This window comes from Nuphar pumila, chromosome 11, assembly GCF_984573655.1.
Source record: "Nuphar pumila chromosome 11, dmNupPumi1.hap1.1, whole genome shotgun sequence".
In the NCBI taxonomy this organism is placed as follows: Eukaryota; Viridiplantae; Streptophyta; class Magnoliopsida; order Nymphaeales; family Nymphaeaceae; genus Nuphar; species Nuphar pumila.
The window spans coordinates 39,165,382-39,175,385 of NC_143259.1; positions in this window are offsets into that span (position 1 = coordinate 39,165,382).

Sequence of the window (10,004 nt, forward strand, 5' to 3'; positions counted from 1 at the left end):
TTTCTTTATAAAAGGGGCATAGGGGGGGTCAACCCCCTCATCTTTTCCTCTTCTTCTTCTTGCTCCCTCTCTCTCTTCCAACAACCTCTCCTTCCTCCATTATTGCAACTCCCTCAAGGTGAGATTTCTTCTAGTTTTTTTTTTGTTATTTTTATTAGTTTTAATGCTTTATCTGCCATTTTAGCCATTGTCGCCCCACTTGAGATTGGGTTTTAGTTGTGTTTCCACTCAAGAATCGTGAAGACAATCCAAGAAGATGATCTAAGGCTGTGTGAGAGTGATTTTCATGATTTTAATCTATTGAAATAACTTGGAATATTGCTTTTTACGATTGTGCCAAAGAAGAGATGAGATTTGATCCCTCCATGGATCAAATCCTTCTCTTAAATGGCTAAATCAAATTCTAACCATATTTTTTCTGATTTTTTTTGTTTACTTCATCATATTAATATTTATTTTATGTGTCCAAGCATCAAATCATGATTCATTACTTTATTTGTATTTTTTAATGATTTTTATATGCATCAATTAGGTTTATTCGTGTGCTTTAGTGATAATATGCGTTCTTGATTCCGGGCATGCGAGAACAATGTTATTTCATGTGCATTTTTATGTCAATAAATTCTGATTTTTTAAGGGTTGAATCATGCGTGTGTCAGTGAGTTTTCATAAAAAAAATGGATTATTTTGAGTTCTGTAACTCTGCTAAAAAAATCAGAGACCGAACTCTGATTCTTGTACCATGAAAATGCTACGTGGAATCAAGGATAGATTGTTGAGGTGATATCTCCCTCACCAAAGATTTGATTGATGATACGTAAAAAGCAGTGGGTTGTTCATAATGTCTAGTATATTTTGTAAAAATTTTAGATTTGTCTATGGTCGTTTTTTATTTTTCCTTTGTCATAAATCAGAATCTGTTTCATAGTAACCGTTATGTATTCTTTAAACCCTAATTCAACTTGCGTGAATGGTACCTCCCTACCCGAGAATCTGATTGATGATTCGTAAAATGCCACGGATTCAACATCATGTATAGTTTTATGAGTATGATTTCTGTAATTTTTTAACACTGTTTGGTATTTTTACTTAAACCGAAATTAAAACTTCCTATTTTAGAACCGTTATACGTTCGCCGAAATCAAGCATATATTGCCAGAACGATATCTCTTTAACCAGAGATGTTTTTTCCAATCTGTATAAAATAGTAATTTTTTTCAAATGTATAGTTTCTCCATGTGAAATTTTATTATTTTTCATTACGGTTTGATGCCTGATTTTGGTCTGACACTGTGACAGGTACGTGCTCGCAGGCAAAATCGCATATTTTTGTGTATTTTATTCAATTTTCATATCAAAATAATACCAAATATATATATATATATATATATATATATATATATATATATATATATATATATATATATATTTCACTTTAACTTTAGGGTTATTAGGAGTATCCATATCGATTTTTGTAAATTTTGGAATTTATTCGATGCATTATTTAGTTAAATCATAAAAACAGGATGCCCGCGGAGTCCTGATTCGATTGAAATAAGGGCAAAAATTGATATTTTTGTGATATTTCAAATTTTTTATGAAAAGTTTTATATTTTTAGGGTTTTATCATGTTTAGAATCATGCTAAGGTACTCCAAACTCGATTTGGTGTTGATTTGAATCTGTTTGATCCCTGAATTAAAAGTTTTACAAAATTCTTTTTTGAAAACCCTGATTTTGAGGCCATAGTCTTGTTTTTAGGGGCATTTTGGTCATTTTTCCCAAAATTCCAAATTAATTATTTTTATTTTTCATTATCCTTTATTATGTTTATCTCAAGGAATCATGGAAAAAGGCTTATATTCAGATAAATCCAGTAATTTCTAGATATTGTTGGATAAATCCTGAAAAGCTCACATTTATCCACTAATGAGTTTGCTAATTTTGCAGAGACATTCAAGAGTGTATTTTTTTTTTGATGTAAATTGTAATTGTAAATTTGGAATAAGAATTTAATTTTCTACTTAGATTAGGGTTGCATTGCATATAGTTTATTTTTATAATATGATTCATGTGATGAATGATGATTCATGCATATTCAAATCCACCATGGTCTACACGAATGGCACGTGCACCCGCTTCTAAGGAGTTAATAAACTCGATTGAGTTCATATTTGTATCCATAGTCAGAATACGAACAATCTCTAGATTTATCATCTTTTAATCCACAAATAACCTACACTCTTAGGCATTTTCAGGAATCATTGCATATTTCAAAACTTTTCTAAGTATTTTCTCCTTTTAGAATCAAATGAACTATATTCAATACACATTCGTGGCCACAGTCAGGGATATGTAAAGAATTTATTTCATCTGAATTCTATAAGGCACAAAAATCTTTTTTTCAAAGATTTTCCATAAATTCTTCAGAAAATATTTTCTCAAATTGCACTCATTCATTCATCTAGGCTTAGACTGCATCATGAAAAGACTTTCACAGGGCCACACGCCCATACCTTTTGATGTTTTCTAATTCAATCTCAACAAAAATCGATTTTCTCTAAGTCTTTCTCTAGAATTCGATTTTCTAAAAAAGATCTTTTTTTCTTCAAAAATTGATTTTTCTTTTTCTTCAAAAGCATCTCAAATGTTATTCATGATTTTCAAAGTGTCCTTTTCCAAGTATTTTCAAATCTTTGAAGCATACATCATGTTTTCAAACTGCATTTTCCAAAGTTCAACAACACATGCCTAATTCTGTGTGCATTAAAGAATAAAATATCGATTTAGATAAGTTGAGCAAAGCAAAGCACTAGATTGATCCTTGATTCGATTACCCCTGGTTATGGCACCAAGAACGGTTAAAATTCGTACCGACAGGCGAGTCTCATTTCTCGAAATTATCCTACATTTTAAAACGGAGGCGAGTTATTTTCAAATCATTTTCAAATGTCAGTTTGACTTGCAAAAGTAAAATTTTGCAATGATAACAGGTTTGACGACCGAGATGGGACCTATCTCCGTCGGATCGATCTTGTGCTTTGTTCTATTCATCTTGTGAAAATCGTGTTCTACAATGTCAGCTTTATTTCATGTGAACCTAGGAGGCTAGAATCAAACCCAGCTGACATGGATTGCATATAAACTTAGGCATGGTTTGGTAGGAACGATTGAGGAGGCATTATTCATGCTCACTTAGACTTAGGTCAAATACAATCCTCCTCAATCTAGAAATTGATTGAAAACAATGTTTGATTCTCATAAATTTTTCAAAATTCTACTTCTTTAGGTCATTAGAGCCTTTTTTTTTTCTTGCATGTTGACCATATTTCAAAAACAACCTCACCTACTTTTACCAAGCCACCACATTGCTGGGCTTTCTTCTAAAATCATAGTTCGGAATAAAGCCTCACAACTAGGCCACCTATTTGGGTTGATCCCCCCCTGCCACGTACCAAGGGCCATAGTCCAAAGTATATCGCCAGGCGCTCAAGGATGTTGGGAAACATGAGCCTAGAACCAGAGAATTTTTTTATGTCACATACATCGAGCCTTGACTCGAGTATATCGGCATAGCATGATTGGACACAAATGATCTGAGCCTTAGAGTTAGGATTAGGGTCCTACAACTATTTCAAAATTTACGCATCTAGAGCCAGCCTTTAGAGAATGTTGTATGTGCATACTTGATTGTACATGATGTGATTGAATGTTATTTCTCTTTATTCCCTTTGTTCCCTTATATTTTCCATAATTTTTCTGAAAATACTGGACGATTTTCAAAATCCCCTATTTTCCATTTATTTTCATGTATTACCTAATATTCCCTTTTATTTTCTCAAACCCTGGACAATTTTCGCAAATCCTCTGCTTTTTCTTCAAAAACTTCAGGCGATTTTCCATCATTACTTTCCTCTAGATCTCAAATTTCCAGCTTTATTTTGATCCAGCCTGTTATTTTCCTCAAGAAAAATCATGTGTTTTTTTCATGGATTTCAATCCTGTTATCTATTTTTAAAACTTTTCACCTTATTTTTCTTCAGTGGAAAATTATCTGCCCACTTTCCCTTTTAGGCTTACCTTAGTTGTGTACTTCCTTCATCGGAGTGACAACGCAATTATCGCAATTTCAGCAACGACCCAATCTTTGGTAATAGGATATCCTTTCAGAATTGCCAACCTAATCTTATCAGATTTTCCTCTTCTCCTTTTCATTTAAATTGTAGCCCTCAAAAATTTTCCTCATTCTGATCATCCCCTTTGTCCTACAAAGAGTATTGGCATTGTTAGATGGTTCAGACCAGATCAGACAAGAAAAATGCATCATATCAGCGCATCAGCGATATTAGCAGCGAGCAAGGAAGGATGAGTTTCCTAAGTTTGGCCAGAGGACAAGGTCAGCAAGATGGCGATGACATCAATCCCGCCATGTATACTTTATTCCAAAAGATGATGGCCAAGATGCAATCGGAGCAAGCTAAGGCTAGCGCAGGAAAGGTGTCATCTAGGAAGAAAACTAAGGGAAAAACCATCAGAAAACACATCAAAATCGCTCGAAAGAAGGTTCAATATGACTGTGAGTCTGAAGGGGCAGATTCAACGAAAGAAGGTTCTAGAGAAGAACAAGAGTTGTTCATTCAATAGCTCAAATCTATTAACCAGTTGAAGAAGCAGGCACTAGAGGTCGATGATCCGATCCAACTTCAGTTGAAGGAAGTGACCACGATGGTCAAGGACCTACAAGCCTGCGATAAAAGCAAGAAGGTCTACACTACTGAAGATTTCTATGATGGTCTTGAAGGGGACGACAATCTGGAAGATCTCTCCTGCAAATTTGTCAAATTCGATGGGACTGGCGATCCCAAGGCTCACATGACTTTGTTCTTTGCAGAATGCAATCGATTCAAGAGAGATAATAGGGCTTTGTTCAGATGTTTTTCACGTAGCTTAGAAGGCACCGTAGCTAAGTGGTACTCCAAGCACATCAATCCAATCGAGTTGCGGGAGTTCAATAAGGTGGTCAACCTATTCATCGAATGATTCATTTTCAATACTGAAGCACTGCCAACGCTCAATCATCTCTACAATACGAAGCAGAGAGATCATGAAAAAGTCAGGAACTTCATCCGCAGATAGAGGGGCACCTGCAATAAAATGAGAAACCCCATCTCAGAAGAGCATGCGCTCCAAATTATCCTAAACAACTTCACATAGCCTTATTTCCACTTCGCCTTCCAAGTCTTTCATTGAGCTTACCAAACGAGCCGAGTGGCTTGAGATGGGGATGGAGAACGGAGTCTATGAGGGTATCACCCTCGTCAAGAGAAATCAAGATTCAAAGAAGAAGACAAACTTCACCCTCTCTGCCAGCTCCGACAGCAATGACATCAAAGGTAGCAAGGACAACCATGGAGGTCAGAAGGAGAAGTCTTCTAAGCAGAACGACAAACCCGTTCAGTCCAATTTTCAGCAGAAAGAAAAGATAAAGCATGACGGTTGGGGTAACGATCGCAAGTTCACTCCTCGAGACCAGTCACTCGACGAAGTCCTTGAGTATATACTGACCAAGGAATTAGTAAAGCTCCCAAGAGCTACGGGCCCTCCCACGATCATGGGAAGATTCATGAATCAGTTATGCAAATTCCATTGGGCAGTAGGACACGACACTGACCACTACTTCATCTTCAAGAACATAGTTCAAGACTGCATCGACAAGAATCTCCTTGTTGAAGACAAAGAAGCACTAGTCAATCGTCTTGACCGATCTTTTCCTCGATCATTCATGACACTAACAATGTCAGTGCTTTCTTATTTCTCATCTTGCTTTTGTCATTTTGAAGGGATGATGTAATCTCATTTTTCTTTCTTTTGTCATTCTTCCTTCAATACGTCAATAAACTTATCAATTTTCCTCATAGTTTGGCGCCATCTTCTTTATATATTATCACTCTTTCTCCTTCTCTACAACATGTCTTTTTGTGAAGAGTAACCTCTTTTAGAGTGCCTCTCAAATCGATCAAGAAGTCTGTTACCCTGTTACCTTCAGAGAGCGTTCGTCAAATACCAATTATTTATCCATTTGTTCAATGTTTTATTCCCTAATCATACTGAAGCATCTTTTGAAAATTTGTTTTTACCTCAAAATGTCCTGTATGCAGGCAGGATCAAACAAAATCTCTCACCATTCATTTGCATCTCTTTGGATTCATTTGCATTCTTTTTCATTCATTTGCATTAATTTGCATCGAATTCATTACCCATTCAGGTTAAGGGATAAATCCTGAGACTCCCTGCAGTTGTCCAAGTCATCGTGAGGATGAAGATTGAAAATCTTCTATCACAATCATCAAGCACTTTCAAAACACCAGTCTTTCTCAAATTCGACCTTTGGGTAGAGTCTTTTATCAAAACCATTTTCGCCAGTCATGCCAAAATTAACCTTCGGGTTACGCCTTTTTCTAAATCCAGTCCTTACTGGTCGAACTTTCCAAATCTAGTTTTCACTGGTCGAACTTCCTAAATCCAATTTTTACTGGTCGAACTCCCTAAATCTAGTTCACATTGGTCAAACTATTCCAAAATCCAGTTTAACACTGGTCAAACTATTCCAAAATTCAGTCTTTGCACTGATTGAGCTTTCAAAATTTAGCTTTCAAGTCAATTTTCAAATCTAACTTTCGAGTTTGTCCAATTTTTCTTTAACGATCCGAGCCCCGTCTCGAGTTTCCCAACTTCCTAATTCGGTTTAGTTTTTCCTTCGGGATTCGAGTTCCGACTCAAATTTTCTTTTCCCCTAATTGGTCTATTTTCTTTTGGGATTCGAGTTCCGACTCAAATTTTCTTTCCTTTAAATCTGAATTGGTTTTTTCTTCAGGGTTTGAGTTCCGACTCAAATTTTTTTTCCTTTAAATCTGAATTGGCTTAATTTTTCTTTCGAGATTTGAGTTCCAACTCGATTTTTTTTTCCTTTAATTGGTATAGTTTCCCTTCAAAGATTTGAGTTTTGACTCAAATTTTTTAGTTTCCTTTGGGATTCGAGTTCTAACTCGAATTTTCTTTCATTCAATTGGTTTAGTTTTTCCTTCAGAGATTCGAGTTCCAACTCAAATTTTCTTTCCTTTAAATCCTAATTGGTTTAGTTTTTCCTTCAGGGATTCAAGTTCCGACTCAAATCTTCTTTCCTTTAAACCCAAATTGGTTTAATTTTCCTTTGAGATTCGAGCTCCGACTCAATTTTTTTTCTTCAATTGGTCTAGTTTTTCCTTTAGAGATTCGAGTTCCGATTCAAATTTTTTTTCCTCAAAAACCCAAATTGGTCTAGTTTTTTCTTCAGAGATTCGAGTTCTGACTTGAATTTTCTTTCCTTAAAAACCGAATTGGTTTAGTTTTTCCTTTGGGATTTGAGTTTCGACTCGAATTTTCTTTCCTTAAAATCGAATTGGTCTAGTTTTTCCTTCAGAGATTCGAGTTTTGACTCAAATTTTCTTTCTTTAAAACCGAATTGGTTTGATTTTCCTTTGGGATTCTAGTTCCGACTCGAATTTTCTTTTCTTTAAATCCAAACTTTCTAGTTTTCTTTTGAAGACTCGAGTTCCGACTCAAATTTTCTAGTTTTCCTTGCACGATCCGAGTTCTGACTCAGACATTCTTTCAAAACCAACTTCTGAGTTGCACTTACCTTCAAAATTCGGCATTGTGCCAGGACTTATCTTCATAATTCTAACTTCACATTGGATTTACCTTCAAAATTGAGCCTCATGTTGGACTTTCCTCCAGAATCCCATAGATGTGTCAACTCAATGTCAAGCACCTTCTTCCACTAAGGATTCCAAGAACATTTTGCCAATATGCCATAAAAAAAATGGTTGTTGATAACACAAAGAATTTTGCCAATATGCCATAAAGCTTTTATAACACAAAGAATTTTACCTCAAATTACCTTCAGTATTTCTTCCAAAAGGATAAGACTTTTGAGAAGGACTCGAAATTCAAACTTTTTCTGTTGGTCAACCAAAAGGATGAAGAAAAATCCTCGATATGGTCGGCAGAGGAAAATTCAATGATGTTGAAAAGCCATAAGTGAACTGATATTGATCTTAGCTATGGCACATTTTTAAAGATTATTATTCTGGTAATAATGCAGTGAAAATATCCCGCGCGATAAAAAGAATCCACTCAATCTTAATATCTCTCTAATCATTCAAGTTGCAATTAATTATCTATAAAAGGGATCTCTCAATCATTGTCAAGTTGAAGACTGGTGGATGAGTTAGACCCCCAGGGCCAAAGAAGACTCGGATCATCTCCAAGTTGAAGGAGTATGTGACGTGTCCTTCCAAAAAAAGTTCAAATCATCGCCAAGTTGAAGGCTGATGTGGTGATCCTCCCACCAATCCCTAAAAGATATTTGATCACTGTTATCATAAAGAGATTTTCAATCCAATAAGATAATTTTATTAATATAAATCTCGGGACTAAAGAAGACTCAAATCATCTCCAAGTTGAAGAAGCAGGTGATGTGTCTTTCCAGGGAAAATCAGAACATCACCAAGTTGAAGGTTGATGTGATGAAATTCTTGTCAAATCTCAAAAGAGCGCAAAAGATTATCAAGCGATTCCAACTCAAGAGACAATATAATTCTTGGGACCAAAGAAAACTCAGATCATCTCCAAGTTGAAGGAGTATGTAATGTGTCCTTCCAGAGAAAATCAGAACATCACCAAGTTGAAGGCTGATGTGATGAAATTCTTGCCAAATCCCAAGAAGGCTAAATTTTCTATGTCTCAAAAGAGTGCAAAAAGATCATCATGGGAAACTTCAGATATCAAACTGCCAAAACTGTCAAGAATTTTCTTTATTTATATGATTTTTTTATTAATAATCTTTTCATAATTTTTTTTATGAAACTAAGAACAAATTCCTTTCTGTCCACATCAAGGAAATGGATAGCTCCCTTGAGGAAACTCAACAACAATATCTTGATTTCGATTCTGGATTCTACGGAGTTAGCCCAATTGGAGCTAATACTCTAGGTAGAAGAGGGAATATTTTTCGCACGGATGTGCACATTTCAATTACTTTGAATCAACTACAACTTTTATCATTTTGGAAATATTTTCTAGCTATCCTGACATGAAGCGAAAGCTCGATGTTCATTTTGACACATCCTGGTGTCACTTTATGCCTCTTTGAGATAATAGCCTTAGTCGTATTTCGCGTTGTCGAAAGATTCACCCCACTTTTTCTCTGAAAGGATAGCCTTAGTCATCTTTCGCGTTGTTGAAAGATTCAACCCACTTTTTCTCTAAAAGGATAGCCTTAGTCGTCTTTCACGTTGTCGAAAGATTCCCCTCACTTTTTCTTTGAAAGGATAGCCTTAGTCGTCTTTCGCATTTTCGAAAGATTTGCCCCATTTTTTTCTCTGAAAGGATAGCCTTAGTCGTTTTTCGCATTGTCGAAAGATTCACCCCACTTTTTTTCTAAAAGGATAGCCTTAATCATCTTTCACGTTATCGAAAGATTCATCCCACTTTTTCTTTGAAAGGATAGCCTTAGTCGTCTTTTGTGTTGTTGAAAAATTTGCCCCACTTTGTCTATAAAAAAATAGCTTTAGTCATTTTTCGCATTGTCAAAAGATTCACCCTACTTTTTCTTTAAAAGGATAGTCTTAGTCATCTTTCGCGTTGTTGAAAGATTCACCTCACTTTTCTCCGAAAGGATAGCCTTAGTCGCCTTTTGTGTTGTTGAAAGATTCACCTCACATTTTCTTCGAGAGGATAGCCTTAGTCGTCTTTCGCGTTGTTGAAAAATTTGCCTCACTTTTCTCTGAAAGGATAGCCTTTGTTGTCTTTCGCATTGTTGAAAGATTCATCTTACTTTTTCTCTAAAAGGATAGCCTTATTCGTCTTTTGTGTTGTCGAAAGATTCACCCTATTTTTCTCCAAAAGGATAGCCTTAGTCGTTTTTCGCGTTGTCGAAAGATTCACCCCACTTTTTCTTCGAAA